Below are 17,953 nucleotides of genomic sequence, written 5' to 3'. Positions count from 1 at the left end.
TAGACAATTTTTATGTATCATTTACCTACGAGTATAAGATATTATTGTTGAGGCGGAAATTTATTATAAGCAATCAATGACCATTGTATTTATAATTTAAGACTATAAAGCGAATATATAAGCAAATTTTACGATGAAAAAAATATTTTATAATATATTTATATTAAATTCGCATAATCAAACCCTGAGATCGTATCTTTGAACTAGTGTCATGACTCAAAAACAAAGGTTATTGGCTATAAACATTAATATTTGTTAACACAAGTATGAAGCTTTAATAATAATATATAGGTACATAACAATAATAATAGTATAAAAAAATGAGATTGAAGTATATCTTGATTATATTAGTTGGTATAGTTTAGTTAATTTTAAATAAATTAATTTTTCTATGTTGATTGGCTGTGGACTTCCGAATTTACGGCAATAGCATATATTAGGTGTTCAACCGTGAAAGTTTCACGAATACACTATTACATCATGATATCATATTATTCATCTTGAAAAAATTTGCTTATTGCGTAGATATTCAGATTGTAAATATTTTTCTATTTTCAATAAAAAAGGTAATTCAATTAAAAGTAGTCTTATTTCTTACTTGATTTAAATAGTACTTGAGTGATTACTAAAAATATTTTATTATTCTTTATTCAATATGATGAACACTCTACCATCACTCTTCGAATTTACCTATTAAAGTGATGAATGATGATACAATTATTCAAGAAATAAATTAAGTATCTAATAAAATATTTTTATGTATGATTAGCACCAACATTCAAAGTTTTGATTTTAGTGAGTGTATAATAATATTGTGTGTACATAAATATTAATTGAATGGTGTACAAACTAATATACAAAAATATAAAATTATTTAAGATATTAGTCGTTCAGTATTTAAAGAAATCCACTGGAATTCGATTAACCTCTAGAAGTCTAGACCATTAATTTTCCAAAAATTAAAATAAGAATGTATTATTACCGAGTAATGATTTAGGGTGAAACTTATAAGGGTTTTAAGTCGTCTTTGTCAACTATTTCCGCAAGTAAATAATTTATGTAAATTTATTCATCAATAAGACGAGACAAATATTCAGTCCTGAAAAGATATATATATATATAGTGAATTCTTCCTTCATAGGTATTAAACACTTTATTTCCGACAAAAAAAAAAATAATAATAATAACATCATTAAAATATAAAATATAAATGTATGCTACAACACTTGAATGTATAATTTTGTAATGAATGATAAAAATCAACTTTTAATATATACATTTTAACTAAAAAGAAAACCATAAAATGACATTAGTTCATTTTAACATAATAAATTGAATTAAATGACATTATTGATATTTCATCCCAGTTGTATTAAAATACATTTTAGTATAATAAATTGCGTATTAATTATTTAGTTGCGTATTAGTAAGGTATAGGTACATTGGCATGATAAAAATAATTAGTTAGATTTTTGTTCCTAGCAAACGAATTTTTTTCCCTCCCTCCCAAAAAATTGTATTATTATTTTAATGTAATGATATTTTATTGTACCAAACAAATAGCCATTTTAGATTTTAAAACGAAAGTTTGTTTTTTAATTAGTAAGTATTGCTTTACATGAAATGTGCGAAATTTTTTGGTATTTGTACCAATAGTAGGTATACAATGTACATGTTACGGACAATGACGAAAATTATGATATTTAAGTTAAAGCCCGGCCAATGAAAAATTGAAAATGACCTTGTAAAGTTGTAAAATACAAATTTACGTAAATGACCGGTAATTTTCGTAAGTGGCGAAACATAATGGTTTTTTTTTTTTTAATTACCTTTTTATTATAAATCTAGCTCAACAAAAACTTAATGGTTAATGTTGTAAACACGAGTATTATTTTACTATTAACGTAAATTCCCAACTCCTGTTAGACGTTATTGTAAATTATACATTTATAAATACTTTTATAACATACGGGTCAGTGACCCGGGGTCACTATCAGGTATCTATCCATAACTGATAGAGTGATGGTTAAATCAAATAATGCCGTGATTTGTGATTATCTAACAAATTATTAAAGGTAAATAATTTACTTTATTGGATTCTTTCCCATATAGTATTTTAGATATTTTAGCATCGTTGTGGTCATCGTATTGGTTTGACATCGTTTGATTCGCAGTTCGACAGTTCACTGATTCAAAATTTCGCAGTTCGCCAGTTCACGTTTCATTTAATTTTTAAATATTTACTTTTTATTTACATAAAATATTAAGTATGAATGTAGATATTGAAATGTCACAACAGCATGCTTTGCGAAAATAAATAATTAATAAACAATAACTAATATATTGTATAATTAATATTTAAAAAAAAATAATAAAATGTAAATAATTATAAAATAAACTATGTATATTTTCAGTCATTCACGTAATTGACCAACAGTCAATGGTTAATAATGTTAATATTCGGTCATTGAGGTAAAATTGTTTTATTTTGTTTTGTAATTTACAAAAATAAACTATTATCTTGGAAATTGACGCCATTGACCGGTAGTTTACGAAAGTAACCTAGCAACTTGCCTTATAACTTTAATGACCGGTTAATGACGTAAATTTTCAAATTTCGTCATTGACCGTAACATACACAATTTTCATCATTTTATTTATTAATTGGTTGATATTTATATTTATACATAGAAATGTAGCTAACATACGAAAAATGTGAAATTGTAGGTAAAAATAAAAATCTATACAATTGTATGGTGTAAATTTAACCTTAGGTCAAGCGATGTAATATTTGGTTTTTACTGTGCTTGAAGTTTATGTTACATCTGACAAACAACAGTAACATGATTTGATTCACATTTAATTTAATGTTTTCAGAAATACTTAAGAATTTATACAAATTTATTTCTATATAGCTTTTTATGCATGAATACTATTTTCATTTATATTTTTTAAGAAAAAAACAATGTACCTATGTGAAGGTCCCATGACTTTATTTGATCAATTCGAAAAATATTTCAAAATTATACAAATTAATAGCAAATAAAATCTAAAATGTATAAAAAAGCAAATTTGAACAAGTTAGTCAAAATAAAAGTCCAAGTTGCATAAAAAATCTACTTAAATATAACTTTTTCATTTTGTCTTTTTTTTATTCAACGTCTTTTTTATTCAAATTAGATTTTACATTCAACTTGCTATTTAAATTAAAAACCTTTGAATTTAGATTTTTCTTTTGAAATAAAATTTCTTTTATTCAAATTAGATTTATTTATCTAAAAACAATTCGGAATTACTTAAAATTAATTTGTAAAATATCGAAATGATTTTCTAATTGACAAAAAAAAAAGGAGACTAACTTTATGTACATAAATTAACAACTTAATGTATAATATATTTTATTGATCAATATAATTTATATACAATTTTGTTAATTAATTTTTATTTTAATACCTAGTACCTATTAATTAATTACTCGTATAATTTTTTAGATATTTTTCTTAAAAATCATAAATACCTAAACTTGATTTTTTCAAAAATCAATAAAAAATAATGTTTATTAGTATTTAACAAAAATTATTTATAATAATGATAAATATAAATATTATTAATAAAAATAAATGTATACAAATGTTGAACAACAGAACAAATGATAGTTAAAATCAGCAACACTATTAACGAAAATAAATCATAAAAATTACTAAAATGCCAACTTACAGCATCACTCTTTCGACCCCAATTCAGTGCATGCCAGTATTATCAAATCAACTGTAACACTATATTTCTAAATTTTTCACTCACCACAACCTAACTCTAATTAAAAAATTATGATTATGAAATACGACTATCTAACATTAATATTGGTACAACTAACTTTTTATACCTAGGTACTTATTTGTGATTTTATATTTAGATATAAAGGATATTAATTGTTTCATGTTCGTATGCAATTTTTTTACCTGATAGGTATACCTATATTGTATTTTAAAAATGTGATATTTTATACATTTTCACATGGGGAATATTAAGGGTATTAAGAGTATGACTTTTTAATCAACCTCCGGGTCACTAATTATGTATTTTGTTCTAAACTCGCAGATAAACTCAATTTATGGGGATAATTATATACTCTTATGATTATCATATATTTTGCATTTGACATTTTGATGCACACCATGGCTGTTATTATACAAAGTGTGTGTGTTACTCACACATACACATACATCAAGCCACATTAAACATACCGTTTACCCAAATTTTTTTCATTTATAAATGAATTTATTAAAGCTATGATGTTTAGAATTCTTAAATATATCCATAAAAACCAAAATTTTAACCTCTCAAGATTTTTTGTCCTACTCAAGGAGTGTCCTGTGTTGACACAAAATCTTGTTTTACAAATGATAATCACCCTATTTACCGTAAATTATTAAGTGGATCATGTTTTTGAAAATGTTGATGCAGACACCTAATTAAAAATTTTAACCAGCAGTTGTTCACTTATTAAAGTACCTACTTATGATAAGAATAATAGTTAAATATTGACAGTTTCCATCAGAAATTCTCATTTAAAAAATAAAAACATAAGTTTGTATCTCTTTAATCTTTAAGTAATTGCAGGTACCTGTACAAAAAATCTCGAGAATTTGAAAATAATATTGTCTTTAACTTTAGGTATTTAAAAATTGCAACAATCAAATTTTAAATTACCAATTAATAATTATACATTATTAGGTGTTTGAGAAAAGGAGGGTTGAGGTGTGCTCGGTGAATCACGCTACTACGTTCACGGTATCTAACGGTGCCCACCCTGTATACCGTGTAATATTAATTACTATTATAGAACACCGTATAATATGTAGACGGAGGCTGATTAATGTCTCGCTGAGGATTTCAACCGGCAATTCAACACACCACCACGGTCGGCGTATATATACGTGAGCAGACGTCCGTTGCGAATGTCGCGCGAGCCCGCGATATTTATTAACGCGAAAGTATGCGCGTACGCCAACTTCTGCGGGGAGGGTTGGATTTAATTTCGGGACTGATTTCGAGCGGTTAATCACTCCTCCCCGGGGCCGCCGTCGTATATTATATAATGCGATATGTCTACCCACATAATGCACACTACGTGTACTATGTATTCGTGCTATATATATATATATATGTGTGTGTGTGTGTGTGTGTGTGTATATGCATGTAAGTAAGGTGATTTTACACTGCACATGATTAACGAATCGCCCTGTAAGCGTTTATTGTTCAGAGTGAATCACTGAGCGCGCTCAAACATTTTTTCCTGTCAATAATGCAGTTATTCGAAATCTGTTTTTTGGAATGATTAAAATATATTGGTGCTTAAAGACCGTAGTTTTAAATTATTGAGATTTTTTTTGGGGGGCACTACTTTAAGGTGTGTCCTGCTGCTCAGATACAGACTTCTGTTTTACAAATGAGAACTCCCCCTCTTCTATTACTGTAAGTTGTTAACTTATCTTTGTGTACTATATATAATTTAGGTCCATGATAAAGTGTTTGAAAGGTATGGGGGCTATGTTTAATAAAAAATGTTAGTGATTAATATTGATCTATATTAACATTATTAATTTGGAAAAATGGTCCAAGTAAAATAAATTAGATCCATAATTACATCTACCTTAATTTTATAACACCATTTTTAAGGACTATTATCTTTGATCTAAACATTTTAATAACTGGAAAATTATTCGTTCGAATTTTGAATTTAATACCTTAACTTTTCCAGAAAATGTATCCATTAAATAGGTTATACTGTAAAAAGTAGGGTTCCATTTGAAAGTAGTCTATCAGAAGATAAGGCAGTATAATAATGTATATTAAATAAACCATTATTTAAGAATATAAGGTAGTCATACCTCATTAATATTTTATTTTTTTATTATTATATTATGTTTTTGTTCATTAATATTGGTAGACGCCGGCCACAAAAAATTGAGCTGAAGGCCGCATGCCGCCCGCTGACCGCGTGTTTGACATGCCTGATATACACCTTAAAAAAAACTACTGCCTAAATTTCATACTCATAGCTTCAGCTGTTCCGGCTAGGTGATGATGAATCACCCAGGACAAGTCTTACGATAATACGTATATCCTTTAATAAGAAGTGGTTTGAAAATCAATAAAATTTCTGGTAAAGCATAATATAATGTCAGGAACATGGGTGAGTTGTTCACAATATTTTGACCATATAAGATGCTACAGCTAGTATCGTAAGTATAATTTAATTTTCAACAAAGGAACTATATAATGACAATAAAGGTTGATGTTAATTCATTAAAAATTCACATAATATTATCGGTAGGTACAGTTAATGCTTACTTTTATCACACGTTTCATGGATGTCTATGCGTATTTCATCACTGAATATACGTCCTTTATGAAGCGTATTTTATTTTGTATTTTCCCATTGTTTATTTTCTACTAGCTTTAATATTTATTTTAAGAATAATATAGAGGGCATGCTCATTTTTGATTTTAAAAGTTATTAAAACTCGTATGCGAAATTCGTATAGATAAAATAAACGCTTTACACTCATGGCATCCAACGAGAAAATATTAAATAATACTAATACAAATTTAAGTTAAATAATTGATAGGTAAAGGCAAATTGCTTCTCACTTGTAAACATAGCTATTAAGTTTTGGATATTTTAAAAGTAAACGTACTAATTGAATTAATTTATGATTTACATGTAACTTCGTACAGTTGTACTACAAATGATATTTTTAATTAGGTATATAAAAGAACAAGTATTGCTTCATAAAATAGTACCAAAGAACATTTTTTTTATTTTATTAAATAATTAAGAATTAAAACATTGAGGGCCGTTAAGTCTTATATTTCCCGGGACAAAAAATATTACAGACCATCCTCTATTAACCATTGCAGTGTGCAGTAGTGGTGGATATAGGTAGAGAGCGAAGGAGGTGCTTGGAAGCTGAAGTACCCACCGTATCGTATATTGTATTTTTTAAAATTATAAATTACTAAGAAATCAGTAATCACATAGGTACAACGCATTACCTAATTTTAGACCGTTCGGTGTTCTTCTACAGATGAAGTTAAATTTTTTTCTTTTGGAAATTGTTCGTAATAAGTAAGTATCTGAGGAATTTTAGGTATAATCGAAATAACTCCCACCATAAAAAAAAATTCTATATCTATCACTAACGAGTAGTGATCACTTATCATTTAAATGATTGCATTTGTATATACAATTTAAATATATTACTATGACATAATTTGACACCGCAGGTTCTGAAGGTAATGTGATAAAATAATCGAAAACACATATCTCTAAAGATATTTGATGATTTATTTATTCTACTATATTCAAAATTTATTTTTCTTTTAGTATTTCCCACAATAACATTATATTGAACTGATTTTTGCCAAAACTAGACTTGTTAGTATAATAGTTTTAATTCAAAAGACATCGACGAGAGTTGAGAAGTATCAAAGAAACTACTAATGTAAAATGTTTGCTTGATAGTACCAAAAAAATTGATTGCAGCCTGCAAGACACTCAAAACAGTCAAAACCTAAAATAAATGTAAAAATGTTATAATAGGTAGGTACTTGTAATAAGATAATTTGAAAAACTTAAAATTAAATTAAGGTGCCTGTTCTGCCATATACCTGATATCTATTCTTTACAGTATATAGGTAATATAAATAAGAAATAAACTGGATTTATCTTCTGATAAAATATGAATCCAAGACTTAGATATGAGTGTAACCGTGTAGAGTTTTTCATATAAAACAGAAAAACAAATCAAAAGAGTCATAACTCATGAAGATTATTATGAGTTACGATTTTATGATTTAAATTATGCAATTAATAATTAATAATTAACAATGATGTATTTGTTATACATGTATAATGTTTATTGTCTAATATTATACAACTGTATAGTGTATACGTAATAAAATTCAATAAATTCGAAATTAAAATATAAAGTATCATATTGTATCTTTGATACTTATATCTTATACCTTGTATCTTTTCTATATTACGCACCATGTTTTTTTGTATCTAGATACATTTAATATATAAATATAATCGATATTTTCAAAATCAAAAACCTACCTATTATGCATAAAAATTCCTGCTTTTACTTAATTTGTATTATGTTGTTCCAGACGCTTTTGAAGTCTTCTTTTCGAATTTTGGCCTTTTGAATACACCAACTAGATTCACTTTCCCACAGGCAAAGGCACTGAAGTTGAAAATTGTAGCAAAATTTAAAAATAATAATAATAATCACGATCATTATAAAATCAGTTCATTATACATCACTCCGCTCTAAATCTAAAATAAAATCATGCTTCTAAAATATGAAAAATAATGAAATATCAATTAATGAATAGAACCATGGCTTACTACTAAAAAATAGATGTTAAAAAAAATATTTTATATATTATATACATAGATATATAATTATTTCCATACATTTTGATAAAATCAAAAAGCAAATTATTTTTGTGGATTAATGACAATCACTTTCTTGTGATGTATACAGAAGTTTGGATTTTGACCTGAAAATAAAGCTTGAATTAATACAATAGGCCTTTATAGTTTATAATACCGATAATTGTAGCTGCAGAATTTCAAACCACCCTTTTTTATTTTTAGTCATTTTTTGGCGCAGATTAACTAACTCCACAATAAATTGTTATTTCACATATAACTATAGCATCAACACTGTTTAACCCATTCACGCCTTGGGAATTTATAAATATCACTATGATTTTTTTTTCTTAGGACCGAGACATTCGGAATCACAAAGGTTTTTTTTAAATTACAGATCCCCTTTTAATTAAATTTATAAAATTAAACTTCATTAATCTTAACAGTAATTTGTCACTTAAACAATTGAAAACAATTTAGTAATTTTTAATTTAAGTGCTAAAAGAGTTTAAAAAAATAATTGTTGCACGTGCCAAAACCAGCTATAGGTATAGGTACATTTTTTTTTTTAATTTGCTGTTGTAATTTGAAGACGTATTGACTCAAGTTGATTGCCTACAGCAAAAGTCAAACGATTATTTTAAATAAATACTATTAATTATCATACATAACAAGATAAACAAAAGAATTACCTATTCTAGTATCTTGCGTTTTATCGTTATTGTAATAATTTATTATATAAATCATTGTAAAGTTGCATTGTTCTATTAAACAGTGTCTATATAGTATTTAAAATGGTTGTTTATGTTTTCAGTATTCAAAATTCAATGAAAGTAATAAGTATCATAATTTTTTGTTTTTGAATATAATAATAATATTTTATTTCAGACCTTAAACCATTTGGGTTATAACTATTAATATCTATATTTTGTGCAATAATACTATTTTCCAAATAAATATAAATTTTTGAAAAATTTAACTATGGTATCTATCGATGTTTTCAAACACGTTTTATACAATTTAACTACAATATATTATGTAATATAGTAAAACTGAAACTTTCGTTAAATAAAATAATTTATTAATGTAATATAATTCTGTAATTTATTAATAAACTATTTGATGCCTGCAGAGACGAATAATTACTATATACCACCCGTTGGCCGTCACCCACTCACTTGTTCAAACAAAATTGACCCTTGTGAACTTGACAGCGCAACATTAGCAGACATACATATGATCAATCCAACAAAATTGACCATCGATTTGGACCATACTACATTATAATATTTGTACGTACAGTCTGCATCATTTAATATAAATATAATACGTCTCATCCATTAGTTCATGTATCCCTTAGAACATTAATTTGTATTTTCAATATTAATGATATTAAAAAAGTCGGAAATACAGTAGGTACAGAATCTGATGATACGTTATGTTATAATAGACACTTCCTCGTGTGCAAGTAGACACTAGACTTTCGATCTTTTCTAACGTTCCAAGTTCATTGTACAAAAGTGTAGGTAGTAAGATATTTTTTCTGATCATTTAAATAATCTCTGTTGTCCGCACTATATTAGGCCCTCCGCTCATGGGATATTGTCATCGCGGTATAATTCCTACGCGGTGTGTGCGATTATGCGATACGTGTGATAATCATTATTTATTATTACAAGTATTATTATTTTTTTTCAGTTCTAAAAAACGGTGTTTATGTCCATCGATGAGTCGTCAAATTGCTATACCTGGTCTAAAAGACTGGTCGCGTGTGTTACCTTTATTTATTATGTATAAACCTAATGGTGTGTTAATTATTTATCTGACGACCTTTAGATAGCGACACCGCACACCAAGGAAAAGGTTAGGCAAATGTCGTGACAGACAGTTTTTAATTTTTATAGTGGACGCAGTCGCAGTGGAACGCTAAGGTGTTGTTTCGTTTATCCATGTACCTGTCGTCACGTCATTGTGTCCAACAATAATACATTACCTATTTGTTAATTTTAGAATATTACAGCGAAATCTCTCGGTAACGGAATCGCATGGGACCAAACATTTTTCCATAATAAAGAGTTTTCCGTCATAGAGAGGTAGAAATTGCGTATATCATATGCACTGGACTATTGACATTTTCAGTTATAAGGAGGATTCCGTTTAATAGTGGGCCCGTTATAGAGAGGTTTTACTATAGCTATAATAATAACAACGGCGATTTAAAGTTGTTTATTTTATTTAGAAAAATATAGTTAATACATCATGCATCGCATCGGTGAATGGTTCTTGTCCATGAACAGGCGTTGACGACTCGTCGATGTGTCGATTGCATCAAACGACTGCGATGCATTATGTCACAAGACGTCTGCTAAGACTTGTCCATTAGCGATTCATCGATGGACGCACAGTGACGATAAACCATTAAAAAAGAAACCGTCTACTTGCGATTTGCGATGTATATATTGTCGCATAATTAGTGCGTGGTTTCTGGCTTATGGTTTCTAGCCTCTGTGCAGCGTGCGTCGATGAATCGCCAATTGACCAACCTTAGCAAACGACTCGTCGCATATCATATCGCAAGCTTTTCTCGCCCACGTACATGCGTTGATGAACCGTCAAATGGCGTTTTTGATCGTTCGACTTGTAAAACATTCGTCCGTTGACGCGTCGTCAGGCCCCTTCTTTATAGTCTATATCTTCGTTGGACTACAACCAGGTCAATCATTCTGTTTAGAATTTTAAAACCCAAATCACTAATACGTAATAAAGCGTATAATATTAGAGATAAATTTTAGGTAAGTATACTGTCATCATATTGCACAGGTAATTACAACAATAAGCAACTTAATCGTTTTGTGCTCATAGCAACATGTATTCAATATTTATTGACTTTATCATATTTTTTAAGCAAGTTTTTGTTGTATTATAATATATACTATTCAAAGATATATTATAATATCGTCAAAATACAATTGATCAATTATATTATAATAGTGTGAAATTTTCACGATTTACAAACGCAAAAATTCATCGAACTTATTAATACATTTTTACTATGTTTGGAATATGGATAAAATATTAATCATCTTAAACCATGCTCAGATAATATACAAATGTAAAATACTTATATATATATATATATATATATGTATATACACATACAGTTACTAAATTACCCAGTTTCGCTCCGAGATATGACTATCATATAAATAAAAATGAATTTGAAAAAACTACTGTTTTTTTTTTTAATCTCTTATTATATATTTTTAATTTATAAATAATTTAATATCTGTACATGATTCGATTAAGATTAAAATGCTTCTATGCTAACAATATTTTTTGTTCTTTAGTGAGGCGCATACACTGAACAAGCAACATAAAATAATTGTTAGGTATAGGAAAACAGGGATTCGAGATGTTAAGGCCTATTTAATAAGTGCCTTATTCATGGACACAGAAAAACAAAGCATTGTAAGGAATTAGACTCGTTTAAATTCAAACTGGTATTCATTGGTAATCATCGGTTTCCTTGACCTTGAGCTGAGCTAGAAAGAATTTTAGCTTCTATAATACCCGCTGCTAGTCAAGTTCAAAACTTCTCGTGTCAAATTCCTGTAGATTTACCATATCTTAATCTCCATTAAAGATTTTAAACACAGTCATATAAAATACAGGACTAAAATTATATTCAATCATAGTGTTTTCTCAAATATTTGGCTTTGTAAAGGTGGAACGATTTTTAAAATTGGTAAGTACCTAATGACAAAATGCTAATTACTTATTCATTCATACTAAATTTTATGACCAATAGCAACCCTATATAATAAACAAAAATATATTTGTATTTATTATTATGATTATTATCGTTATTGTTATTAAATCCATTATTTCTATAAAACATTTCAAGTTTACAATAAAAAAATAAGAGCCACTTATAAAGATAATATTTAGCCTATAGATCCATAGGATCTGTAGCTTTCTGATGATAACAAATTTTAAAATCAGATAAGTAGTTACAGAAATTAAACCAAACAAACGGAAAATTTTTTCTTTTTTACATTCTGTAACCCATTTAACACCTTTAGGAGTTGAATTTTGAAATATATATATAGGCCTTAATAACAAAGAACACATAAAGAATATGGCTTTCTACTGGGAAATTAATTTTCAAAATCGGTTCAGTAAATCCAGAGATTATTTTCTAACAACGTCTCAAACATCTCCTCTTCGTATAATATAGTCTAGATAAACCTTTCTAACCGTTGTAGGTAGGAGTTACATTTTGAAAAATTCTTTATTAGGTTTTTTTTTTATCATAAAATGAAACTAATGATTAAATTGAATACTTATAGCTTCAACGATTCCAGCTAGGCGATGATGAATCACTTAGAACATTATATTATAATATATATATATATATATCATTAATATAGTCTGTTAATGTTTATTTATTTATGACTTGCTCGTATGTATTCTTGATTTGCAGTATTACGAATTCTGTGACATTAATCGGTACATTTAATTGATGCCATTTTGAAGATCCAAATTTTACTAAAAATAAAAAAAATGTACTCCCATCTAACTGCGATAAACAAAATAAATCAAAACGATAAAACAAATAAAAAAAAACATACCCGATTAACCAACGGCAACCTATAATAGACAAAAATGTATTATTATTTAGTTTATTTTTGATGGGCCATTGTCATTTCATAACCATCGCACATTCCTAAAACCTGCTCTGGGGTGTCTACTTTAATTTAAAAATAGAAGATTGAATAAGTTTCAAAGCCAACCCGTAACTGCAAACATTTCCATTTTTACTTGTTTTCGATTGTATATACATTTAGATAACAGCTTATTATTATTACAATATATTTATATATTTTCGACACGATGTAGATAAATTTATTTATTTATACCCCGTGATTTGATTTTCAATATCTACACATGTTCCATCTCTATTATTCAAATGCGTTCCTTACTATTGTGATATCTTATAACGCTGAACTCCTGTTATGATTTTTCGTGTCGTATTAAAAATATTAATATTATTATTGTGTTTTATTGGATATTTTATATTGGATTTTATTGACAAACAGCGCGGATTTCGGTAGATTCAACAGTGAAATCCAATTCAATATTATATTTATTCCTTATTTCTTTTCAATTTAATTTGACATGTGATTTCGCAAAATGAATTGGAGCAAGGATAAACTCGTAAACCTACACATATCTTGAGAGTCTATACCAAATTGAAAAAATGAATTACGTAATATTGCAGATGTCTATCAAAATTCAAAGTCGAGATCAAAATACAATAATATCATGTTCAAAATGACGACAATAACAAAATGTAAAACACATAACCATCTCTATATATATTTTTTATGGATACAATATATTTAGTATTTGTTAATTCTATTTTATAATTTAAGTCATATTATAAAAGGTGAAAGTGATGCCATATGAAACTAAATTAAAATAATATGCCGTTAATATTGTAATGTGTAATATTGTATTAGTGTTGGGTAATGTAGGATTGTTACTTTGTGAATTGTAGTAAAACTTCAGCGATATTATTTTAGTTCTAACAGTTACAAATGAAAATTATATTAATTGCATTTCCTGCAAAATCGATAATAGGTACTAATATTGGTATTCTGAAATAAGTATCATGTGCTAAATTTGAAAATTAACTGAATAATAGAATCAATCGATATCTGTAGGTAGTGATGTAATCAAGTTAACTAAGTTTAATATCATACTTAATTTATGTAAACATTTTTATGGTCAAACAATTCAATTCTTTTATAATAATATAAGAATATCGATTCGCTTGTATATTATTTTACATATTTTTCATTATTAATTTGACAACGAGTCACGCTCTTAACATAGAGGTTTTTTTTCGCGACGTTGAAGCTCGGAGACGCGTCAACTTAATAATAAACGTCGTGATAATGATCATCGTTGTCGCGACCCCTCCGGTGAAAAATGAACAACATTTCGCGACGATGATAATATAATTTCATTAACGGAATGTGTATATTGTAAGGCACGACGATTTCATCCACCCGTTGTTCCTACTATACATGATGCATACATCGCAGGTCATCTGATGGATAATATTTTTATCGCGGGTGCAATAATAACGTGTAGTTTAATTGTTTAAGCATGCTTATCTTATTTTTACGGTTAAATTATATGCATATTTGTATACATTAAAATTCAGATTTTTTGAATTTTTAAATACCCATGAAGACCATTTTAAAATTATTGACATTTTTTGTACCACTTAAGGATGATCCTGTGCAGGGGCGTACTCAAGGGGGGGGGGGGGGGGGTTCGTGGGGTTTGAACCCCCCCTCATTACCTCACTAACCGATACACTCTTGTGCGTTCTTGCGTATACATAATATAATTCACAGGAGCAATTTTCTAAAAAAATTTTTAAGGGAAAAAATAAACAAATATATTTATTTTCAATTTTATATCAACATGCATTATACAACGATTACAAGCATTATCTGTTAACAACTGTATTATGATAACCAGATAACATTTAAATCAAACATAAATGTTCACGGTTCACCGTTAGTGATTACTGGTTAGTATTCTCTTATCAGTACTATCTATTGTGTAAAGTGGTTATCGTATGTGTGTTACTGTCGTTACTGATTATCGTTTCAAAATTGAAACTTTATGTGCGGACTCAAGTTTTAGAATTTTTGTTACAAGTTACAAATGTGAAATGTTACAATAATTAATAAAGATGTCACAAAACAATATAAATAAAATAACAACATTTTTTACTAGTGTGCCTGGAAGTTCTAAGTACATTGAACCCTCCAATAATCTTAAAAGAAAACATGAACACGTTAATCAATCGGAAAATGAAGCAATCCAAAATAATGTATTATGAATTGGCTAAAAAACCAAGAAAACTTAATTTTGTTCTTTAAATAAACATTTTTCATTTTTGAAATTTATTTTCTGTAGAGTACATTACTATGTTTATATTTAATATTTTTAAAAAGAAGGTGACAAAGTCCCCATGATAAAAAACAAAATGTTCAACCTCCCCCCCCCCCATTGAAAATTCCTGAGTACGCCCCTGATCCTGTGACAATACAAACTTCAGTTTTTCGAATAGGAACCTCCCTTTTTATTTATTGTTGTTAATAAGTACCTAGATTTGATGTATCTCAATCGAAATTCAAGCTTAGATGATTTGAAAAAGTTATCAATTACTATATATAAGTTTATCAATATAAATAATTTATAAAAATGATTCAAGTATAATAAACACTTCATCTAACATTACACATATTTTTTATTTTTATAAATCTATTTTTAAGGAATATTATCTATTTAGTATAAAAATTTTACTAACTCAGAAACTACTCATTAGAATTTTGATTTAGGTGTGTCAAAATTTTCAATAAAAATATCCACCTAAATAATAAATAAATAAGGGGATTTTCATTCGATAAATGGAAGTTGGCCACAGGATATTTCTTAAGTAGTACAAAAAATATCATAAATTCGAAAATATGCTGTTAAGTCTACTTAAAAATTCTAAAAATTAGAATTCGAATAAATATACTATTTATAAGGGGAAAATGGGAGTGAGCATGCTTGAAAAATAACCCTGTATAGTCTGCGACTGCGGTTACTTGCAACACGTGTAACCAAGTCCAATCAGTGCAAAAGTGTAAAGCAGTTAGGAGTACTGCTCACGTATACATGCCCTAATACATAATATTATTGTTCTGATGTGATTGTTGTATAACAATATTATTATTGTAACATTATAATATAATAAATTATTATACTTTACGAATCGAACGACCTATCAAAGACTGGTGTGCCATTAGCTTATTAAAATGTGAAATGTAAACGCAGAAAAAAAGACCAATAATAAAAAAAAATAAGAACAGCATCATGTATAATGGAGAACGCGTACGAAAACTTTGCACTGTAACACATCGAGGGACCACTAACGTCATTGTTCCGGGCGTAACGAACACCATATGCGGCACGTGTCAGTGCATTATCAATTTTTTTCTCTTCTTCAATCTCTCTCATTCGGTCTCTCTTTCTCTCTCTCTCACACACACATACACACATGCACTCTCTTCCTATCTATCTATCTTTACAAGCATGTGATGTGAGTGTAGGTACACGCTCTCGCCTACTAAAACACATTTCAGCCGCATGGTCCGCGCGTTATCGTGCCCGAAGTTTATTCGATAATAATTTTCTCCACGCAAACAGTATAATATAGTCATCCTGTTCCTCCTACTCTGCTTCTCGTCCAATTTGTCGGGGAACACACCCTTTCTGCGCGTGGACCACCGTGATTATTAGCGTCATTCGCCGTGTTGTTTTATCGATGTGTAAAAAAAAAATCCACTGGAACACTATACGCGCGTCTTCGTCGAGAACCAACACTCATCGCACAAACAATAACAATAATAATAATAATAATGACAATAATAGGGAAGCGCGTATATATCACACAATATATTTTATCATTGTTGCGATAGTCTCTTGTCGACATCACCGATTTCCTCGTGATGCCGCAGTCTGTCACGGTTTTCGAACGTACGTTTACCTCCTGTAATAAAAATAATATAATAATAATAATAATAATGATGATTATACTATAATATAGCTGCGAATTTCGTCTAGTTATAAAGAAAAAAATGTTTGAGTTGTCTCGTGATTATTATAAAAGTCATGGAAAGTCGTCACGTTTTTAAACGGTATGGGTAAGCCTAGAGAACCTTTTAAAAATTATATTAATTCGTGAGTCGAACCAAATTAACGTTTTAAATCCAAGCCGATCGCGAATTAATTAATTTTTAACAATAAAACAAATCCAAACTCCACCTCTTCGAGGGATTAAAAATTAATTCTCAAACTTTTATTGATTAAATATACCAAGGCATTACCTATTCTATTATTATACACCTTTCACACAACATTATAATATTTTTAAACTGATTTTTAATAATTAATAAATAATATTTTATTATATAATATAATCACTAAATAATAACTAATAAGTATAGTAATAAATTAGACATGTATTTACTGAAACAGAGTGATTCGAAAGTCTTCATCCAATTACGACAAATCTATATAACTTGGGAATCGGGAAGACGGGGAATATTGTAAATTGCTGATAAACGACCTACATAAGTAGCTTGGCAAAGAAAGTATAGTCAATAATGAACCTGATCACCTGATTCAGATTGTTAAGGTCCCGTGATATACATGTAATAAAAAAAAATTCCTATAATTTTATTTAAAATATAACTCGTATGAATAGATAATTAAAATTTTTTTGGAACAAATTATTGTATTGTATTGTCTACATTTATTGATTGTAAAATATAATTTTCCGACACCAACATCATGGGTTCTGTTAAGTTTTCTTTCGTGTGAAGGTGACTAAAGAAAATTCAAGTTCTCAATTAGCTTTTAACTCTCCCAAGTCTT

At 28.2% G+C, this 17,953-nt stretch overlaps 1 long non-coding RNA gene across 1 annotated transcript; it reads right to left on the bottom strand.

The window, feature by feature from the left end:
* Positions 1-10,661: 10,661 nt before the first annotated feature.
* LOC149060523 (uncharacterized) lies at positions 10,662-16,385 on the bottom strand. The gene is made up of 2 exons (XR_016189955.1): positions 16,282-16,385; positions 10,662-11,169 (listed from the first exon to the last, which is right to left on the bottom strand). It is a non-coding gene; the product is annotated as an uncharacterized LOC149060523 (long non-coding RNA).
* Between the last annotated feature and the right edge of the window lie 1,568 nt (positions 16,386-17,953).

The sequence above is a fragment of the Diuraphis noxia genome, unplaced genomic scaffold (assembly GCF_037042655.1).
Source record: "Diuraphis noxia isolate RWA-SAM2 unplaced genomic scaffold, SU_Dnox_SAM2 contig0001, whole genome shotgun sequence".
NCBI classification, from domain to species: domain Eukaryota; kingdom Metazoa; phylum Arthropoda; class Insecta; order Hemiptera; family Aphididae; genus Diuraphis; species Diuraphis noxia.
Note: the sequence above shows the minus strand (reverse complement) of the source record. Positions and strands in the feature narration are given on the sequence as shown.